At 49.5% G+C, this 20,717-nt stretch overlaps 17 non-coding genes across 17 annotated transcripts; all 17 read left to right on the forward strand.

The window, feature by feature from the left end:
- The first annotated feature begins 100 nt into the window (after positions 1 to 100).
- On the forward strand, positions 101 to 173 carry trnam-cau (transfer RNA methionine (anticodon CAU)). Its single transcript has one exon. It is a non-coding gene; the product is annotated as a tRNA-Met (tRNA).
- Positions 174 to 1,371: 1,198 nt separating this feature from the next.
- trnam-cau (transfer RNA methionine (anticodon CAU)) lies at positions 1,372 to 1,444 on the forward strand. The gene has a single exon. It is a non-coding gene; the product is annotated as a tRNA-Met (tRNA).
- Positions 1,445 to 2,642: 1,198 nt separating this feature from the next.
- On the forward strand, positions 2,643 to 2,715 carry trnam-cau (transfer RNA methionine (anticodon CAU)). Its single transcript has one exon. It is a non-coding gene; the product is annotated as a tRNA-Met (tRNA).
- Positions 2,716 to 3,945: 1,230 nt separating this feature from the next.
- Positions 3,946 to 4,018, forward strand: trnam-cau (transfer RNA methionine (anticodon CAU)). The gene has a single exon. It is a non-coding gene; the product is annotated as a tRNA-Met (tRNA).
- Positions 4,019 to 5,181: 1,163 nt separating this feature from the next.
- trnam-cau (transfer RNA methionine (anticodon CAU)) lies at positions 5,182 to 5,254 on the forward strand. The gene has a single exon. It is a non-coding gene; the product is annotated as a tRNA-Met (tRNA).
- A 1,193-nt stretch (positions 5,255 to 6,447) lies between these two features.
- On the forward strand, positions 6,448 to 6,520 carry trnam-cau (transfer RNA methionine (anticodon CAU)). Its single transcript has one exon. It is a non-coding gene; the product is annotated as a tRNA-Met (tRNA).
- A 1,230-nt stretch (positions 6,521 to 7,750) lies between these two features.
- Positions 7,751 to 7,823, forward strand: trnam-cau (transfer RNA methionine (anticodon CAU)). Its single transcript has one exon. It is a non-coding gene; the product is annotated as a tRNA-Met (tRNA).
- A 1,230-nt stretch (positions 7,824 to 9,053) lies between these two features.
- Positions 9,054 to 9,126, forward strand: trnam-cau (transfer RNA methionine (anticodon CAU)). Its single transcript has one exon. It is a non-coding gene; the product is annotated as a tRNA-Met (tRNA).
- Positions 9,127 to 10,319: 1,193 nt separating this feature from the next.
- On the forward strand, positions 10,320 to 10,392 carry trnam-cau (transfer RNA methionine (anticodon CAU)). Its single transcript has one exon. It is a non-coding gene; the product is annotated as a tRNA-Met (tRNA).
- Positions 10,393 to 11,622: 1,230 nt separating this feature from the next.
- On the forward strand, positions 11,623 to 11,695 carry trnam-cau (transfer RNA methionine (anticodon CAU)). Its single transcript has one exon. It is a non-coding gene; the product is annotated as a tRNA-Met (tRNA).
- A 1,163-nt stretch (positions 11,696 to 12,858) lies between these two features.
- On the forward strand, positions 12,859 to 12,931 carry trnam-cau (transfer RNA methionine (anticodon CAU)). Its single transcript has one exon. It is a non-coding gene; the product is annotated as a tRNA-Met (tRNA).
- A 1,193-nt stretch (positions 12,932 to 14,124) lies between these two features.
- On the forward strand, positions 14,125 to 14,197 carry trnam-cau (transfer RNA methionine (anticodon CAU)). Its single transcript has one exon. It is a non-coding gene; the product is annotated as a tRNA-Met (tRNA).
- Positions 14,198 to 15,427: 1,230 nt separating this feature from the next.
- Positions 15,428 to 15,500, forward strand: trnam-cau (transfer RNA methionine (anticodon CAU)). The gene has a single exon. It is a non-coding gene; the product is annotated as a tRNA-Met (tRNA).
- A 1,158-nt stretch (positions 15,501 to 16,658) lies between these two features.
- Positions 16,659 to 16,731, forward strand: trnam-cau (transfer RNA methionine (anticodon CAU)). The gene has a single exon. It is a non-coding gene; the product is annotated as a tRNA-Met (tRNA).
- A 1,230-nt stretch (positions 16,732 to 17,961) lies between these two features.
- Positions 17,962 to 18,034, forward strand: trnam-cau (transfer RNA methionine (anticodon CAU)). The gene has a single exon. It is a non-coding gene; the product is annotated as a tRNA-Met (tRNA).
- Positions 18,035 to 19,232: 1,198 nt separating this feature from the next.
- trnam-cau (transfer RNA methionine (anticodon CAU)) lies at positions 19,233 to 19,305 on the forward strand. Its single transcript has one exon. It is a non-coding gene; the product is annotated as a tRNA-Met (tRNA).
- Positions 19,306 to 20,503: 1,198 nt separating this feature from the next.
- Positions 20,504 to 20,576, forward strand: trnam-cau (transfer RNA methionine (anticodon CAU)). Its single transcript has one exon. It is a non-coding gene; the product is annotated as a tRNA-Met (tRNA).
- The last annotated feature ends 141 nt before the right edge of the window (positions 20,577 to 20,717 follow it).

Consider the following 20,717-nt stretch of genomic DNA (forward strand, 5'->3'; position numbering starts at 1 on the left):
CTACCTGGCTCGAGCATTTTGGCAATCTTTGCATTCTGGCTTTGAATGCCACGTAAGCGAACATAGTTGGTCACACTCTTCAGTTACTAACCAGGCAAGTGCCTTCTTAGCGCAGTAGGCAGCGCGTCAGTCTCATAATCTGAAGGTCCTGAGTTCAATCCTGAGAGAAGGCATTAATACTTGCATAGACTTTTCTCCTTCTTTCATTTCAGCTGCATTCATGCAAAAATCAGGAAGTTTTGCTGCGATAGCACATCAAAGGATTTGATGTCCCTCAGCCTGCGGTGACCTTCAGAAGCAGATGGGCTCACACCACACCTGACACAACTCTTGTTTCTGAACAATTACCCGAGCCAAAAGAATAGTGGTGAATGCAGGTATTGATCCCGCTAACTCTCACATGCAAAGCAAGCGCTCCACCATTTGAGCTAATTCCCCATTTATGTCTGGCATTATCTCCCAGTTTGCATCTGACTAGCCCCTTATCACTTGCCTCCTCGCTGTTCCACGACCAGCAGAAATCTCTTGCTTCAGGTTGGCCTGCTCCCTGAACACTTTCAATGCTTTGCTCCGATCGACGTTACTGAGCAATAGCAGGCGAGCAAGGGCAGGACTGGAAGCCATGGATATGGTGAAAGACGCCGAGAAGAGCTCGAGCCTGCGCAAGGGAAGCGAGTTGAGCGCAACGTCGCAGCCGCCACGAGCGTGAGGGAGCAGGCGAGAGCCCTGTCTGACTGATGGACAAATGACTTCTATTGCCTGAGGCTTTGCCTGAAAGAAAGTGCAATTGCCTGAGGCTTTGCCTGATAGAAAATGCTGGCTCTTTACATGCATTGCTGCTCAAAGGCACTCCCTGCTGACACACACATGCAAGTGTTCAAGCAAAACGGTGAAGGCACTGTCCTGTGCCTCAGCTGCAACATGTTCAGCTGTAAACTGCTCATCATATTAAGAACTCTGCCTTCAGCGAATTGCGACTTACCACACACATACTTACTTCAAAAGAATGCTCACTGCTTCAAGCCGGAGTGCAACCAACCACCTAAGGACGACTTTGCTTTGCTTTGTTTTCTACTGCACTGCTCCGCTCCCCACCTGTCAATCGAAGGGAAGCGGCAGAGGTGCCTATCTTTGCTGATTGTCTGCCGCATGCCTTTTAATGCTGCTCGTCCTGTGTGCTTGCTGATGTCGCAGCTATTTTTCACAGCCTGGGCCAGCGGCGCAATGGATAACGCATCTGACTACGGATTAGAAGATTGCATGTTCGGCTCCTACCTGGCTCGAGCATTTTGGCAATCTTTGCATTCTGGCTTTGAATGCCACGTAAGCGAACATAGTTGGTCACACTCTTCAGTTACTAACCAGGCAAGTGCCTTCTTAGCGCAGTCGGCAGCGCGTCAGTCTCATAATCTGAAGGTCCTGAGTTCAATCCTCAGAGAAGGCATTAATACTTGCATAGACTTTTCTCCTTCTTTCATTTCAGCTGCATTCATGCAAAAATCAGGAAGTTTTGCTGCGATAGCACATCAAAGGATTTGATGTCCCTCAGCCTGCGGTGACCTTCAGAAGCAGATGGGCTCACACCACACCTGACACAACTCTTGTTTCTGAACAATTACCCGAGCCAAAAGAATAGTGGTGAATGCAGGTATTGATCCCGCTAACTCTCACATACAAAGCAAGCACTCTACCATTTGAGCTAATTCCCCATTGATGGCTGGCATTAGCTCCCAGTTTGCATCTGACGAGCCCCTTATCACTTGCCTCCTCGCTGTTCCACGACCAGCAGATATCTCTTGCTTCAGGTTGGCCTGCTCCCTGAACACTTTCAATGCTTTGCTCCGATCGACGTTACTGAGCAATAGCAGGCGAGCAAGGGCAGGACTGGAAGCCATGGATATGGTGAAAGACGCCGAGAAGAGCTCGAGCCTGCGCAAGGGAAGCGAGTTGAGCGCAACGTCGCAGCCGCCACGAGCGTGAGGGAGCAGGCGAGAGCCCTGTCTGACTGATGGACAAATGACTTCTATTGCCTGAGGCTTTGCCTGAAAGAAAGTGCAATTGCCTGAGGCTTTGCCTGATAGAAAATGCTGGCTCTTTACATGCATTGCTGCTCAAAGGCACTCCCTGCTGACACACACATGCAAGTGTTCAAGCAAAACGGTGAAGGCACTGTCCTGTGCCTCAGCTGCAACATGTTCAGCTGTAAACTGCTCATCATATTAAGAACTCTGCCTTCAGCGAATTGCGACTTACCACACACATACTTACTTCAAAAGAATGCTCACTGCTTCAAGCCGGAGTGCAACCAACCACCTAAGGACGACTTTGCTTTGCTTTGTTTTCTACTGCACTGCTCCGCTCCCCACCTGTCAATCGAAGGGAAGCGGCAGAGGTGCCTATCTTTGCTGATTGTCTGCCGCATGCCTTTTAATGCTGCTCGTCCTGTGTACTTGCTGATGTCGCAGCTATTTTTCACAGCCTGGGCCAGCGGCGCAATGGATCACGCATCTGACTACGGATTAGAAGATTGCATGTTCGGCTCCTACCTGGCTCGAGCATTTTGGCAATCTTTGCATTCTGGCTTTGAATGCCACGTGAGCGAACATAGTTGGTCACACTCTGCAGTTACTAACCAGGCAAGTGCCTTCTTAGCACAGTAGGCAGCGTGTCAGTCTCATAATCTGAAGGTCCTGAGTTCAATCCTCAGAGAAGGCATTAATACTTTCATAGACTTTTCTCCTTCTTTCATTTCAGCTGCATTCATGCAAAAATCAGGAAGTTTTGCTGCGATAGCACATCAAAGGATTTGATGTCCCTCAGCCTGCGGTGACCTTCAGAAGCAGATGGGCTCACACCACACCTGACACAACTCTTGTTTCTGAACAATTACCCGAGCCAAAAGAATAGTGGTGAATGCAGGTATTGATCCCGCTAACTCTCACATGCAAAGCAAGCGCTCTACCATTTGAGCTAATTCCCCATTGATGTCTGGCATTAGCTCCCAGTTTGCATCTGACTAGCCCCTTATCACTTGCCTCCTCGCTGTTCCACGACCAGCAGAAATCTCTTGCTTCAGGTTGGCCTGCTCCCTGAACACTTTCAATGCTTTGCTCCAATCGACGTTACTGAGCAATAGCAGGCGAGCAAGGGCAGGACTGGAAGCCATGGATATGGTGAAAGACGCCGAGAAGAGCTCGAGCCTGCGCAAGGGAAGCGAGTTGAGCGCAACGTCGCAGCCGCCACGAGCGTGAGGGAGCAGGCGAGAGCCCTGTCTGACTGATGGACAAATGACTTCTATTGCCTGAGGCTTTGCCTGAAAGAAAGTGCAATTGCCTGAGGCTTTGCCTGAAAGAAAGTGCAATTGCCTGAGGCTTTGCCTGAAAGAAAATGCTGGCTCTTTACATGCATTGCTTCTCAAAGGCACTCCCTGCTGACACACACATGCAAGTGTTCAAGCAAAACGGTGAAGGCACTGTCCTGTGCCTCAGCTGCAACATGTTCAGCTGTAAACTGCTCATCATATTAAGAACTCTGCCTTCAGCGAATTGCGACTTACCACACACATACTTACTTCAAAAGAATGCTCACTGCTTCAAGCCGGAGTGCAACCAACCACCTAAGGACGACTTTGCTTTGCTTTGTTTTCTACTGCACTGCTCCGCTCCCCACCTGTCAATCGAAGGGAAGCGGCAGAGGTGCCTATCTTTGCTGATTGTCTGCCGCATTCCTTTTAATGCTGCTCGTCCTGTGTACTTGCTGATGTCGCAGCTATTTTTCACAGCCTGGGCCAGCGGCGCAATGGATCACGCATCTGACTACGGATTAGAAGATTGCATGTTCGGCTCCTACCTGGCTCGAGCATTTTGGCAATCTTTGCATTCTGGCTTTGAATGCCACGTAAGCGAACATAGTTGGTCACACTCTTCAGTTACTAACCAGGCAAGTGCCTTCTTAGCGCAGTAGGCAGCGCGTCAGTCTCATAATCTGAAGGTCCTGAGTTCAATCCTGAGAGAAGGCATTAATACTTGCATAGACTTTTCTCCTTCTTTCATTTCAGCTGCATTCATGCAAAAATCAGGAAGTTTTGCTGCGACAGCACATCAAAGGATTTGATGTCCCTCAGCCTGCGGTGACCTTCAGAAGCAGATGGGCTCACACCACACCTGACACAACTCTTGTTTCTGAACAATTACCCGAGCCAAAAGAATAGTGGTGAATGCAGGTATTGATCCCGCTAACTCTCACATGCAAAGCAAGCGCTCCACCATTTGAGCTAATTCCCCATTTATGTCTGGCATTATCTCCCAGTTTGCATCTGACTAGCCCCTTATCACTTGCCTCCTCGCTGTTCCACGACCAGCAGAAATCTCTTGCTTCAGGTTGGCCTGCTCCCTGAACACTTTCAATGCTTTGCTCCGATCGACGTTACTGAGCAATAGCAGGCGAGCAAGGGCAGGACTGGAAGCCATGGATATGGTGAAAGACGCCGAGAAGAGCTCGAGCCTGCGCAAGGTAAGCGAGTTGAGCGCAACGTCGCAGCCGCCACGAGCGTGAGGGAGCAGGCGAGAGCCCTGTCTGACTGATGGACAAATGACTTCAATTGCCTGAGGCTTTGCCTGAAAGAAAATGCTGGCTCTTTACATGCATTGCTGCTCAAAGGCACTCCCTGCTGACACACACATGCAAGTGCTCAAGCAAAACGGTGAAGGCACTGTCCTGTGCCTCAGCTGCAACATGTTCAGCTGTAAACTGCTCATATTAAGAACTCTGCCTTCAGCGAATTGCGACTTACCACACACATACTTACTTCAAAAGAATGCTCACTGCTTCAAGCCGGAGTGCAACCAACCACCTAAGGACGACTTTGCTTTGCTTTGTTTTCTACTGCACTGCTCCGCTCCCCACCTGTCAATCGAAGGGAAGCGGCAGAGGTGCCTATCTTTGCTGATTGTCTGCCGCATGCCTTTTAATGCTGCTCGTCCTGTGTACTTGCTGATGTCGCAGCTATTTTTCACAGCCTGGGCCAGCGGCGCAATGGATAACGCATCTGACTACGGATTAGAAGATTGCATGTTCGGCTCCTACCTGGCTCGAGCATTTTGGCAATCTTTGCATTCTGGCTTTGAATGCCACGTAAGCGAACATAGTTGGTCACACTCTTCAGTTACTAACCAGGCAAGTGCCTTCTTAGCGCAGTAGGCAGCGCGTCAGTCTCATAATCTGAAGGTCCTGAGTTCAATCCTCAGAGAAGGCATTAATACTTGCATAGACTTTTCTCCTTCTTTCATTTCAGCTGCATTCATGCAAAAATCAGGAAGTTTTGCTGCGATAGCACATCAAAGGATTTGATGTCCCTCAGCCTGCGGTGACCTTCAGAAGCAGATGGGCTCACACCACACCTGACACAACTCTTGTTTCTGAACAATTACCCGAGCCAAAAGAATAGTGGTGAATGCAGGTATTGATCCCGCTAACTCTCACATACAAAGCAAGCACTCTACCATTTGAGCTAATTCCCCATTGATGGCTGGCATTAGCTCCCAGTTTGCATCTGACGAGCCCCTTATCACTTGCCTCCTCGCTGTTCCACGACCAGCAGAAATCTCTTGCTTCAGGTTGGCCTGCTCCCTGAACACTTTCAATGCTTTGCTCCGATCGACGTTACTGAGCAATAGCAGGCGAGCAAGGGCAGGACTGGAAGCCATGGATATGGTGAAAGACGCCGAGAAGAGCTCGAGCCTGCGCAAGGGAAGCGAGTTGAGCGCAACGTCGCAGCCGCCACGAGCGTGAGGGAGCAGGCGAGAGCCCTGTCTGACTGATGGACAAATGACTTCTATTGCCTGAGGCTTTGCCTGAAAGAAAGTGCAATTGCCTGAGGCTTTGCCTGATAGAAAATGCTGGCTCTTTACATGCATTGCTGCTCAAAGGCACTCCCTGCTGACACACACATGCAAGTGTTCAAGCAAAACGGTGAAGGCACTGTCCTGTGCCTCAGCTGCAACATGTTCAGCTGTAAACTGCTCATCATATTAAGAACTCTGCCTTCAGCGAATTGCGACTTACCACACACATACTTACTTCAAAAGAATGCTCACTGCTTCAAGCCGGAGTGCAACCAACCACCTAAGGACGACTTTGCTTTGTTTTCTACTGCACTGCTCCGCTCCCCACCTGTCAATCGAAGGGAAGCGGCAGAGGTGCCTATCTTTGCTGATTGTCTGCCGCATGCCTTTTAATGCTGCTCGTCCTGTGTACTTGCTGATGTCGCAGCTATTTTTCACAGCCTGGGCCAGCGGCGCAATGGATCACGCATCTGACTACGGATTAGAAGATTGCATGTTCGGCTCCTACCTGGCTCGAGCATTTTGGCAATCTTTGCATTCTGGCTTTGAATGCCACGTAAGCGAACATAGTTGGTCACACTCTTCAGTTACTAACCAGGCAAGTGCCTTCTTAGCGCAGTAGGCAGCGCGTCAGTCTCATAATCTGAAGGTCCTGAGTTCAATCCTCAGAGAAGGCATTAATACTTGCATAGACTTTTCTCCTTCTTTCATTTCAGCTGCATTCATGCAAAAATCAGGAAGTTTTGCTGCGATAGCACATCAAAGGATTTGATGTCCCTCAGCCTGCGGTGACCTTCAGAAGCAGATGGGCTCACACCACACCTGACACAACTCTTGTTTCTGAACAATTATCCGAGCCAAAAGAATAGTGGTGAATGCAGGTATTGATCCCGCTAACTCTCACATGCAAAGCAAGCGCTCCACCATTTGAGCTAATTCCCCATTTATGTCTGGCATTATCTCCCAGTTTGCATCTGACTAGCCCCTTATCACTTGCCTCCTCGCTGTTCCACGACCAGCAGAAATCTCTTGCTTCAGGTTGGCCTGCTCCCTGAACACTTTCAATGCTTTGCTCCGATCGACGTTACTGAGCAATAGCAGGCGAGCAAGGGCAGGACTGGAAGCCATGGATATGGTGAAAGACGCCGAGAAGAGCTCGAGCCTGCGCAAGGGAAGCGAGTTGAGCGCAACGTCGCAGCCGCCACGAGCGTGAGGGAGCAGGCGAGAGCCCTGTCTGACTGATGGACAAATGACTTCTATTGCCTGAGGCTTTGCCTGAAAGAAAGTGCAATTGCCTGAGGCTTTGCCTGAAAGAAAGTGCAATTGCCTGAGGCTTTGCCTGAAAGAAAATGCTGGCTCTTTACATGCATTGCTGCTCAAAGGCACTCCCTGCTGACACACACATGCAAGTGCTCAAGCAAAACGGTGAAGGCACTGTCCTGTGCCTCAGCTGCAACATGTTCAGCTGTAAACTGCTCATCATATTAAGAACTCTGCCTTCAGCGAATTGCGACTTACCACACACATACTTACTTCAAAAGAATGCTCACTGCTTCAAGCCGGAGTGCAACCAACCACCTAAGGACGACTTTGCTTTGCTTTGTTTTCTACTGCACTGCTCCGCTCCCCACCTGTCAATCGAAGGGAAGCGGCAGAGGTGCCTATCTTTGCTGATTGTCTGCCGCATGCCTTTTAATGCTGCTCGTCCTGTGTACTTGCTGATGTCGCAGCTATTTTTCACAGCCTGGGCCAGCGGCGCAATGGATCACGCATCTGACTACGGATTAGAAGATTGCATGTTCGGCTCCTACCTGGCTCGAGCATTTTGGCAATCTTTGCATTCTGGCTTTGAATGCCACGTAAGCGAACATAGTTGGTCACACTCTTCAGTTACTAACCAGGCAAGTGCCTTCTTAGCGCAGTAGGCAGCGCGTCAGTCTCATAATCTGAAGGTCCTGAGTTCAATCCTCAGAGAAGGCATTAATACTTGCATAGACTTTTCTCCTTCTTTCATTTCAGCTGCATTCATGCAAAAATCAGGAAGTTTTGCTGCGATAGCACATCAAAGGATTTGATGTCCCTCAGCCTGCGGTGACCTTCAGAAGCAGATGGGCTCACACCACACCTGACACAACTCTTGTTTCTGAACAATTACCCGAGCCAAAAGAATAGTGGTGAATGCAGGTATTGATCACGCTAACTCTCACATGCAAAGCAAGCGCTCTACCATTTGAGCTAATTCCCCATTGATGTCTGGCATTAGCTCCCAGTTTGCATCTGACTAGCCCCTTATCACTTGCCTCCTCGCTGTTCCACGACCAGCAGAAATCACTTGCTTCAGGTTGGCCTGCTCCCTGAACACTTTCAATGCTTTGCTCCAATCGACGTTACTGAGCAATAGCAGGCGAGCAAGGGCAGGACTGGAAGCCATGGATATGGTGAAAGACGCCGAGAAGAGCTCGAGCCTGCGCAAGGGAAGCGAGTTGAGCGCAACGTCGCAGCCGCCACGAGCGTGAGGGAGCAGGCGAGAGCCCTGTCTGACTGATGGACAAATGACTTCTATTGCCTGAGGCTTTGCCTGAAAGAAAGTGCAATTGCCTGAGGCTTTGCCTGAAAGAAAGTGCAATTGCCTGAGGCTTTGCCTGAAAGAAAATGCTGGCTCTTTACATGCATTGCTTCTCAAAGGCACTCCCTGCTGACACACACATGCAAGTGTTCAAGCAAAACGGTGAAGGCACTGTCCTGTGCCTCAGCTGCAACATGTTCAGCTGTAAACTGCTCATCATATTAAGAACTCTGCCTTCAGCGAATTGCGACTTACCACACACATACTTACTTCAAAAGAATGCTCACTGCTTCAAGCCGGAGTGCAACCAACCACCTAAGGACGACTTTGCTTTGCTTTGTTTTCTACTGCACTGCTCCGCTCCCCACCTGTCAATCGAAGGGAAGCGGCAGAGGTGCCTATCTTTGCTGATTGTCTGCCGCATGCCTTTTAATGCTGCTCGTCCTGTGTACTTGCTGATGTCGCAGCTATTTTTCACAGCCTGGGACAGCGGCGCAATGGATAACGCATCTGACTACGGATTAGAAGATTGCATGTTCGGCTCCTACCTGGCTCGAGCATTATGGCAATCTTTGCATTCTGGCTTTGAATGCCACGTAAGCGAACATAGTTGGTCACACTCTTCAGTTACTAACCAGGCAAGTGCCTTCTTAGCGCAGTAGGCAGCGCGTCAGTCTCATAATCTGAAGGTCCTGAGTTCAATCCTCAGAGAAGGCATTAATACTTGCATAGACTTTTTTCCTTCTTTCATTTCAGCTGCATTCATGCAAAAATCAGGAAGTTTTGCTGCGATAGCACATCAAAGGATTTGATGTCCCTCAGCCTGCGGTGACCTTCAGAAGCAGATGGGCTCACACCACACCTGACACAACTCTTGTTTCTGAACAATTACCCGAGCCAAAAGAATAGTGGTGAATGCAGGTATTGATCCCACTAACTCTCACATGCAAAGCAAGCGCTCTACCATTTGAGCTAATTCCCCATTGATGTCTGGCATTAGCTCCCAGTTTGCATCTGACTATCCCCTTATCACTTGCCTCCTCGCTGTTCCACGACCAGCAGAAATCTCTTGCTTCAGGTTGGCCTGCTCCCTGAACACTTTCAATGCTTTGCTCCAATCGACGTTACTGAGCAATAGCAGGCGAGCAAGGGCAGGACTGGAAGCCATGGATATGGTGAAAGACGCCGAGAAGAGCTCGAGCCTGCGCAAGGGAAGCGAGTTGAGCGCAACGTCGCAGCCGCCACGAGCGTGAGGGAGCAGGCGAGAGCCCTGTCTGACTGATGGACAAATGACTTCTATTGGCTGAGGCTTTGCCTGAAAGAAAGTGCAATTGCCTGAGGCTTTGCCTGATAGAAAATGCTGGCTCTTTACATGCATTGCTGCTCAAAGGCACTCCCTGCTGACACACACATGCAAGTGTTCAAGCAAAACGGTGAAGGCACTGTCCTGTGCCTCAGCTGCAACATGTTCAGCTGTAAACTGCTCATCATATTAAGAACTCTGCCTTCAGCGAATTGCGACTTACCACACACATACTTACTTCAAAAGAATGCTCACTGCTTCAAGCCGGAGTGCAACCAACCACCTAAGGACGACTTTGCTTTGTTTTCTACTGCACTGCTCCGCTCCCCACCTGTCAATCGAAGGGAAGCGGCAGAGGTGCCTATCTTTGCTGATTGTCTGCCGCATGCCTTTTAATGCTGCTCGTCCTGTGTACTTGCTGATGTCGCAGCTATTTTTCACAGCCTGGGCCAGCGGCGCAATGGATCACGCATCTGACTACGGATTAGAAGATTGCATGTTCGGCTCCGACCTGGCTCGAGCATTTTGGCAATCTTTGCATTCTGGCTTTGAATGCCACGTAAGCGAACATAGTTGGTCACACTCTTCAGTTACTAACCAGGCAAGTGCCTTCTTAGCGCAGTAGGCAGCGCGTCAGTCTCATAATCTGAAGGTTCTGAGTTCAATCCTCAGAGAAGGCATTAATACTTGCATAGACTTTTTTCCTTCTTTCATTTCAGCTGCATTCATGCAAAAATCAGGAAGTTTTGCTGCGATAGCACATCAAAGGATTTGATGTCCCTCAGCCTGCGGTGACCTTCAGAAGCAGATGGGCTCACACCACACCTGACACAACTCTTGTTTCTGAACAATTACCCGAGCCAAAAGAATAGTGGTGAATGCAGGTATTGATCCCGCTAACTCTCACATGCAAAGCAAGCGCTCTACCATTTGAGCTAATTCCCCATTGATGTCTGGCATTAGCTCCCAGTTTGCATCTGACTAGCCCCTTATCACTTGCCTCCTCGCTGTTCCACGACCAGCAGAAATCTCTTGCTTCAGGTTGGCCTGCTCCCTGAACACTTTCAATGCTTTGCTCCGATCGACGTTACTGAGCAATAGCAGGCGAGCAAGGGCAGGACTGGAAGCCATGGATATGGTGAAAGACGCCGAGAAGAGCTCGAGCCTGCGCAAGGGAAGCGAGTTGAGCGCAACGTCGCAGCCGCCACGAGCGTGAGGGAGCAGGCGAGAGCCCTGTCTGACTGATGGACAAATGACTTCTATTGCCTGAGGCTTTGCCTGAAAGAAAGTGCAATTGCCTGAGGCTTTGCCTGAAAGAAAGTGCAATTGCCTGAGGCTTTGCCTGAAAGAAAATGCTGGCTCTTTACATGCATTGCTTCTCAAAGGCACTCCCTGCTGACACACACATAAAAGTGTTCAAGCAAAATGGTGAAGGCACTGTCCTGTGCCTCAGCTGCAACATGTTCAGCTGTAAACTGCTCATCATATTAAGAACTCTGCCTTCAGCGAATTGCGACTTACCACACACATACTTACTTCAAAAGAATGCTCACTGCTTCAAGCCGGAGTGCAACCAACCACCTAAGGACGACTTTGCTTTGCTTTGTTTTCTACTGCACTGCTCCGCTCCCCACCTGTCAATCGAAGGGAAGCGGCAGAGGTGCCTATCTTTGCTGATTGTCTGCCGCATGCCTTTTAATGCTGCTCGTCCTGTGTACTTGCTGATGTCGCAGCTATTTTTCACAGCCTGGGCCAGCGGCGCAATGGATCACGCATCTGACTACGGATTAGAAGATTGCATGTTCGGCTCCTACCTGGCTCGAGCATTTTGGCAATCTTTGCATTCTGGCTTTGAATGCCACGTAAGCGAACATAGTTGGTCACACTCTTCAGTTACTAACCAGGCAAGTGCCTTCTTAGCGCAGTAGGCAGCGCGTCAGTCTCATAATCTGAAGGTCCTGAGTTCAATCCTGAGAGAAGGCATTAATACTTGCATAGACTTTTCTCCTTCTTTCATTTCAGCTGCATTCATGCAAAAATCAGGAAGTTTTGCTGCGACAGCACATCAAAGGATTTGATGTCCCTCAGCCTGCGGTGACCTTCAGAAGCAGATGGGCTCACACCACACCTGACACAACTCTTGTTTCTGAACAATTACCCGAGCCAAAAGAATAGTGGTGAATGCAGGTATTGATCCCGCTAACTCTCACATGCAAAGCAAGCGCTCCACCATTTGAGCTAATTCCCCATTTATGTCTGGCATTATCTCCCAGTTTGCATCTGACTAGCCCCTTATCACTTGCCTCCTCGCTGTTCCACGACCAGCAGAAATCTCTTGCTTCAGGTTGGCCTGCTCCCTGAACACTTTCAATGCTTTGCTCCGATCGACGTTACTGAGCAATAGCAGGCGAGCAAGGGCAGGACTGGAAGCCATGGATATGGTGAAAGACGCCGAGAAGAGCTCGAGCCTGCGCAAGGTAAGCGAGTTGAGCGCAACGTCGCAGCCGCCACGAGCGTGAGGGAGCAGGCGAGAGCCCTGTCTGACTGATGGACAAATGACTTCAATTGCCTGAGGCTTTGCCTGAAAGAAAATGCTGGCTCTTTACATGCATTGCTGCTCAAAGGCACTCCCTGCTGACACACACATGCAAGTGCTCAAGCAAAACGGTGAAGGCACTGTCCTGTGCCTCAGCTGCAACATGTTCAGCTGTAAACTGCTCATATTAAGAACTCTGCCTTCAGCGAATTGCGACTTACCACACACATACTTACTTCAAAAGAATGCTCACTGCTTCAAGCCGGAGTGCAACCAACCACCTAAGGACGACTTTGCTTTGCTTTGTTTTCTACTGCACTGCTCCGCTCCCCACCTGTCAATCGAAGGGAAGCGGCAGAGGTGCCTATCTTTGCTGATTGTCTGCCGCATGCCTTTTAATGCTGCTCGTCCTGTGTACTTGCTGATGTCGCAGCTATTTTTCACAGCCTGGGCCAGCGGCGCAATGGATAACGCATCTGACTACGGATTAGAAGATTGCATGTTCGGCTCCTACCTGGCTCGAGCATTTTGGCAATCTTTGCATTCTGGCTTTGAATGCCACGTAAGCGAACATAGTTGGTCACACTCTTCAGTTACTAACCAGGCAAGTGCCTTCTTAGCGCAGTAGGCAGCGCGTCAGTCTCATAATCTGAAGGTCCTGAGTTCAATCCTCAGAGAAGGCATTAATACTTGCATAGACTTTTCTCCTTCTTTCATTTCAGCTGCATTCATGCAAAAATCAGGAAGTTTTGCTGCGATAGCACATCAAAGGATTTGATGTCCCTCAGCCTGCGGTGACCTTCAGAAGCAGATGGGCTCACACCACACCTGACACAACTCTTGTTTCTGAACAATTACCCGAGCCAAAAGAATAGTGGTGAATGCAGGTATTGATCCCGCTAACTCTCACATACAAAGCAAGCACTCTACCATTTGAGCTAATTCCCCATTGATGGCTGGCATTAGCTCCCAGTTTGCATCTGACGAGCCCCTTATCACTTGCCTCCTCGCTGTTCCACGACCAGCAGAAATCTCTTGCTTCAGGTTGGCCTGCTCCCTGAACACTTTCAATGCTTTGCTCCGATCGACGTTACTGAGCAATAGCAGGCGAGCAAGGGCAGGACTGGAAGCCATGGATATGGTGAAAGACGCCGAGAAGAGCTCGAGCCTGCGCAAGGGAAGCGAGTTGAGCGCAACGTCGCAGCCGCCACGAGCGTGAGGGAGCAGACGAGAGCCCTGTCTGACTGATGGACAAATGACTTCTATTGCCTGAGGCTTTGCCTGAAAGAAAGTGCAATTGCCTGAGGCTTTGCCTGATAGAAAATGCTGGCTCTTTACATGCATTGCTGCTCAAAGGCACTCCCTGCTGACACACACATGCAAGTGTTCAAGCAAAACGGTGAAGGCACTGTCCTGTGCCTCAGCTGCAACATGTTCAGCTGTAAACTGCTCATCATATTAAGAACTCTGCCTTCAGCGAATTGCGACTTACCACACACATACTTACTTCAAAAGAATGCTCACTGCTTCAAGCCGGAGTGCAACCAACCACCTAAGGACGACTTTGCTTTGTTTTCTACTGCACTGCTCCGCTCCCCACCTGTCAATCGAAGGGAAGCGGCAGAGGTGCCTATCTTTGCTGATTGTCTGCCGCATGCCTTTTAATGCTGCTCGTCCTGTGTACTTGCTGATGTCGCAGCTATTTTTCACAGCCTGGGCCAGCGGCGCAATGGATCACGCATCTGACTACGGATTAGAAGATTGCATGTTCGGCTCCGACCTGGCTCGAGCATTTTGGCAATCTTTGCATTCTGGCTTTGAATGCCACGTAAGCGAACATAGTTGGTCACACTCTTCAGTTACTAACCAGGCAAGTGCCTTCTTAGCGCAGTAGGCAGCGCGTCAGTCTCATAATCTGAAGGTTCTGAGTTCAATCCTCAGAGAAGGCATTAATACTTGCATAGACTTTTTTCCTTCTTTCATTTCAGCTGCATTCATGCAAAAATCAGGAAGTTTTGCTGCGATAGCACATCAAAGGATTTGATGTCCCTCAGCCTGCGGTGACCTTCAGAAGCAGATGGGCTCACACCACACCTGACACAACTCTTGTTTCTGAACAATTACCCGAGCCAAAAGAATAGTGGTGAATGCAGGTATTGATCCCGCTAACTCTCACATGCAAAGCAAGCGCTCTACCATTTGAGCTAATTCCCCATTGATGTCTGGCATTAGCTCCCAGTTTGCATCTGACTAGCCCCTTATCACTTGCCTCCTCGCTGTTCCACGACCAGCAGAAATCTCTTGCTTCAGGTTGGCCTGCTCCCTGAACACTTTCAATGCTTTGCTCCGATCGACGTTACTGAGCAATAGCAGGCGAGCAAGGGCAGGACTGGAAGCCATGGATATGGTGAAAGACGCCGAGAAGAGCTCGAGCCTGCGCAAGGGAAGCGAGTTGAGCGCAACGTCGCAGCCGCCACGAGCGTGAGGGAGCAGGCGAGAGCCCTGTCTGACTGATGGACAAATGACTTCTATTGCCTGAGGCTTTGCCTGAAAGAAAGTGCAATTGCCTGAGGCTTTGCCTGAAAGAAAGTGCAATTGCCTGAGGCTTTGCCTGAAAGAAAATGCTGGCTCTTTACATGCATTGCTTCTCAAAGGCACTCCCTGCTGACACACACATAAAAGTGTTCAAGCAAAATGGTGAAGGCACTGTCCTGTGCCTCAGCTGCAACATGTTCAGCTGTAAACTGCTCATCATATTAAGAACTCTGCCTTCAGCGAATTGCGACTTACCACACACATACTTACTTCAAAAGAATGCTCACTGCTTCAAGCCGGAGTGCAACCAACCACCTAAGGACGACTTTGCTTTGCTTTGTTTTCTACTGCACTGCTCCGCTCCCCACCTGTCAATCGAAGGGAAGCGGCAGAGGTGCCTATCTTTGCTGATTGTCTGCCGCATGCCTTTTAATGCTGCTCGTCCTGTGTACTTGCTGATGTCGCAGCTATTTTTCACAGCCTGGGCCAGCGGCGCAATGGATCACGCATCTGACTACGGATTAGAAGATTGCATGTTCGGCTCCTACCTGGCTCGAGCATTTTGGCAATCTTTGCATTCTGGCTTTGAATGCCACGTAAGCGAACATAGTTGGTCACACTCTTCAGTTACTAACCAGGCAAGTGCCTTCTTAGCGCAGTAGGCAGCGCGTCAGTCTCATAATCTGAAGGTCCTGAGTTCAATCCTGAGAGAAGGCATTAATACTTGCATAGACTTTTCTCCTTCTTTCATTTCAGCTGCATTCATGCAAAAATCAGGAAGTTTTGCTGCGACAGCACATCAAAGGATTTGATGTCCCTCAGCCTGCGGTGACCTTCAGAAGCAGATGGGCTCACACCACACCTGACACAACTCTTGTTTCTGAACAATTACCCGAGCCAAAAGAATAGTGGTGAATGCAGGTATTGATCCCGCTAACTCTCACATGCAAAGCAAGCGCTCCACCATTTGAGCTAATTCCCCATTTATGTCTGGCATTATCTCCCAGTTTGCATCTGACTAGCCCCTTATCACTTGCCTCCTCGCTGTTCCACGACCAGCAGAAATCTCTTGCTTCAGGTTGGCCTGCTCCCTGAACACTTTCAATGCTTTGCTCCGATCGACGTTACTGAGCAATAGCAGGCGAGCAAGGGCAGGACTGGAAGCCATGGATATGGTGAAAGACGCCGAGAAGAGCTCGAGCCTGCGCAAGGTAAGCGAGTTGAGCGCAACGTCGCAGCCGCCACGAGCGTGAGGGAGCAGGCGAGAGCCCTGTCTGACTGATGGACAAATGACTTCAATTGCCTGAGGCTTTGCCTGAAAGAAAATGCTGGCTCTTTACATGCATTGCTGCTCAAAGGCACTCCCTGCTGACACACACATGCAAGTGCTCAAGCAAAACGGTGAAGGCACTGTCCTGTGCCTCAGCTGCAACATGTTCAGCTGTAAACTGCTCATATTAAGAACTCTGCCTTCAGCGAATTGCGACTTACCACACACATACTTACTTCAAAAGAATGCTCACTGCTTCAAGCCGGAGTGCAACCAACCACCTAAGGACGACTTTGCTTTGTTTTCTACTGCACTGCTCCGCTCCCCACCTGTCAATCGAAGGGAAGCGGCAGAGGTGCCTATCTTTGCTGATTGTCTGCCGCATGCCTTTTAATGCTGCTCGTCCTGTGTACTTGCTGATGTCGCAGCTATTTTTCACAGCCTGGGCCAGCGGCGCAATGGATCACGCATCTGACTACGGATTAGAAGATTGCATGTTCGGCTCCTACCTGGCTCGAGCATTTTGGCAATCTTTGCATTCTGGCTTTGAATGCCACGTAAGCGAACATAGTTGGTCACACTCTTCAGTTACTAACCAGGCAAGTGCCTTCTTAGCGCAGTAGGCAGCGCGTCAGTCTCATAATCTGAAGGTCCTGAGTTCAATCCTGAGAGAAGGCATTAATACTTGCATAGACTTTTCTCCTTCTTTCATTTCAGCTGCATTCATGCAAAAATCAGGAAGTTTTGCTGCGATAGCACATCAAAGGATTTGATGTCCCTCAGCCTGCGGTGACCTTCAGAAGCAGATGGGCTCACACCACACCTGACACAACTCTTGTTTCTGAACAATTATCCGAGCCAAAAGAATAGTGGTGAATGCAGGTATTGATCCCGCTAACTCTCACATGCAAAGCAAGCGCTCCACCATTTGAGCTAATTCCCCATTTATGTCTGGCATTATCTCCCAGTTTGCATCTGACTAGCCCCTTATCACTTGCCTCCTCGCTGTTCCACGACCAGCAGAAATCTCTTGCTTCAGGTTGGCCTGCTCCCTGAACACTTTCAATGCTTTGCTCCGATCGACGTTACTGAGCAATAGCAGGCGAGCAAGGGCAGGACTGGAAGCCATGGATATGGTGAAAGACGCCGAGAAGAGCTCGAGCCTGCGCAAGGGAAGCGAGTTGAGCGCAACGTCGCAGCCGCCACGAGCGTGAGGGAGCAGGCGAGAGCCCTGTCTGACTGATGGACAAATGACTTCTATTGCCTGAGGCTTTGCCTGAAAGAAAGTGCAATTGCCTGAGGCTTTGCCTGAAAGAAAGTGCAATTGCCTGAGGCTTTGCCTGAAAGAAAATGCTGGCTCTTTACATGCATTGCTGCTCAAAGGCACTCCCTGCTGACACACACATGCAAGTGCTCAAGCAAAACGGTGAAGGCACTGTCCTGTGCCTCAGCTGCAACATGTTCAGCTGTAAACTGCTCATCATATTAAGAACTCTGCCTTCAGCGAATTGCGACTTACCACACACATACTTACTTCAAAAGAATGCTCACTGCTTCAAGCCGGAGTGCAACCAACCACCTAAGGACGACTTTGCTTTGCTTTGTTTTCTACTGCACTGCTCCGCTCCCCACCTGTCAATCGAAGGGAAGCGGCAGAGGTGCCTATCTTTGCTGATTGTCTGCCGCATGCCTTTTAATGCTGCTCGTCCTGTGTACTTGCTGATGTCGCAGCTATTTTTCACAGCCTGGGCCAGCGGCGCAATGGATCACGCATCTGACTACGGATTAGAAGATTGCATGTTCGGCTCCTACCTGGCTCGAGCATTTTGGCAATCTTTGCATTCTGGCTTTGAATGCCACGTAAGCGAACATAGTTGGTCACACTCTTCAGTTACTAACCAGGCAAGTGCCTTCTTAGCGCAGTAGGCAGCGCGTCAGTCTCATAATCTGAAGGTCCTGAGTTCAATCCTCAGAGAAGGCATTAATACTTGCATAGACTTTTCTCCTTCTTTCATTTCAGCTGCATTCATGCAAAAATCAGGAAGTTTTGCTGCGATAGCACATCAAAGGATTTGATGTCCCTCAGCCTGCGGTGACCTTCAGAAGCAGATGGGCTCACACCACACCTGACACAACTCTTGTTTCTGAACAATTACCCGAGCCAAAAGAATAGTGGTGAATGCAGGTATTGATCACGCTAACTCTCACATGCAAAGCAAGCGCTCTACCATTTGAGCTAATTCCCCATTGATGTCTGGCATTAGCTCCCAGTTTGCATCTGACTAGCCCCTTATCACTTGCCTCCTCGCTGTTCCACGACCAGCAGAAATCACTTGCTTCAGGTTGGCCTGCTCCCTGAACACTTTCAATGCTTTGCTCCAATCGACGTTACTGAGCAATAGCAGGCGAGCAAGGGCAGGACTGGAAGCCATGGATATGGTGAAAGACGCCGAGAAGAGCTCGAGCCTGCGCAAGGGAAGCGAGTTGAGCGCAACGTCGCAGCCGCCACGAGCGTGAGGGAGCAGGCGAGAGCCCTGTCTGACTGATGGACAAATGACTTCTATTGCCTGAGGCTTTGCCTGAAAGAAAGTGCAATTGCCTGAGGCTTTGCCTGAAAGAAAATGCTGGCTCTTTACATGCATTGCTTCTCAAAGGCACTCCCTGCTGACACACACATGCAAGTGTTCAAGCAAAACGGTGAAGGCACTGTCCTGTGCCTCAGCTGCAACATGTTCAGCTGTAAACTGCTCATCATATTAAGAACTCTGCCTTCAGCGAATTGCGACTTACCACACACATACTTACTTCAAAAGAATGCTCACTGCTTCAAGCCGGAGTGCAACCAACCACCTAAGGACGACTTTGCTTTGCTTTGTTTTCTACTGCACTGCTCCGCTCCCCACCTGTCAATCGAAGGGAAGCGGCAGAGGTGCCTATCTTTGCTGATTGTCTGCCGCATGCCTTTTAATGCTGCTCGTCCTGTGTACTTGCTGATGTCGCAGCTATTTTTCACAGCCTGGGACAGCGGCGCAATGGATAACGCATCTGACTACGGATTAGAAGATTGCATGTTCGGCTCCTACCTGGCTCGAGCATTATGGCAATCTTTGCATTCTGGCTTTGAATGCCACGTAAGCGAACATAGTTGGTCACACTCTTCAGTTACTAACCAGGCAAGTGCCTTCTTAGCGCAGTAGGCAGCGCGTCAGTCTCATAATCTGAAGGTCCTGAGTTCAATCCTCAGAGAAGGCATTAATACTTGCATAGACTTTTTTCCTTCTTTCATTTCAGCTGCATTCATGCAAAAATCAGGAAGTTTTGCTGCGATAGCACATCAAAGGATTTGATGTCCCTCAGCCTGCGGTGACCTTCAGAAGCAGATGGGCTCACACCACACCTGACACAACTCTTGTTTCTGAACAATTACCCGAGCCAAAAGAATAGTGGTGAATGCAGGTATTGATCCCACTAACTCTCACATGCAAAGCAAGCGCTCTACCATTTGAGCTAATTCCCCATTGATGTCTGGCATTAGCTCCCAGTTTGCATCTGACTATCCCCTTATCACTTGCCTCCTCGCTGTTCCACGACCAGCAGAAATCTCTTGCTTCAGGTTGGCCTGCTCCCTGAACACTTTCAATGCTTTGCTCCAATCGACGTTACTGAGCAATAGCAGGCGAGCAAGGGCAGGACTGGAAGCCATGGATATGGTGAAAGACGCCGAGAAGAGCTCGAGCCTGCGCAAGGGAAGCGAGTTGAGCGCAACGTCGCAGCCGCCACGAGCGTGAGGGAGCAGGCGAGAGCCCTGTCTGACTGATGGACAAATGACTTCTATTGGCTGAGGCTTTGCCTGAAAGAAAGTGCAATTGCCTGAGGCTTTGCCTGATAGAAAATGCTGGCTCTTTACATGCATTGCTGCTCAAAGGCACTCCCTGCTGACACACACATGCAAGTGTTCAAGCAAAACGGTGAAGGCACTGTCCTGTGCCTCAGCTGCAACATGTTCAGCTGTAAACTGCTCATCATATTAAGAACTCTGCCTTCAGCGAATTGCGACTTACCACACACATACTTACTTCAAAAGAATGCTCACTGCTTCAAGCCGGAGTGCAACCAACCACCTAAGGACGACTTTGCTTTGCTTTGTTTTCTACTGCACTGCTCCGCTCCCCACCTGTCAATCGAAGGGAAGCGGCAGAGGTGCCTATCTTTGCTGATTGTCTGCCGCATGCCTTTTAATGCTGCTCGTCCTGTGTACTTGCTGATGTCGCAGCTATTTTTCACAGCCTGGGCCAGCGGCGCAATGGATCACGCATCTGACTACGGATTAGAAGATTGCATGTTCGGCTCCGACCTGGCTCGAGCATTTTGGCAATCTTTGCATTCTGGCTTTGAATGCCACGTAAGCGAACATAGTTGGTCACACTCTTCAGTTACTAACCAGGCAAGTGCCTTCTTAGCGCAGTAGGCAGCGCGTCAGTCTCATAATCTGAAGGTTCTGAGTTCAATCCTCAGAGAAGGCATTAATACTTGCATAGACTTTTTTCCTTCTTTCATTTCAGCTGCATTCATGCAAAAATCAGGAAGTTTTGCTGCGATAGCACATCAAAGGATTTGATGTCCCTCAGCCTGCGGTGACCTTCAGAAGCAGATGGGCTCACACC

Source organism: Pristiophorus japonicus, unplaced genomic scaffold (assembly GCF_044704955.1).
Source record: "Pristiophorus japonicus isolate sPriJap1 unplaced genomic scaffold, sPriJap1.hap1 HAP1_SCAFFOLD_207, whole genome shotgun sequence".
Classification (NCBI taxonomy): Eukaryota; Metazoa; Chordata; class Chondrichthyes; family Pristiophoridae; genus Pristiophorus; species Pristiophorus japonicus.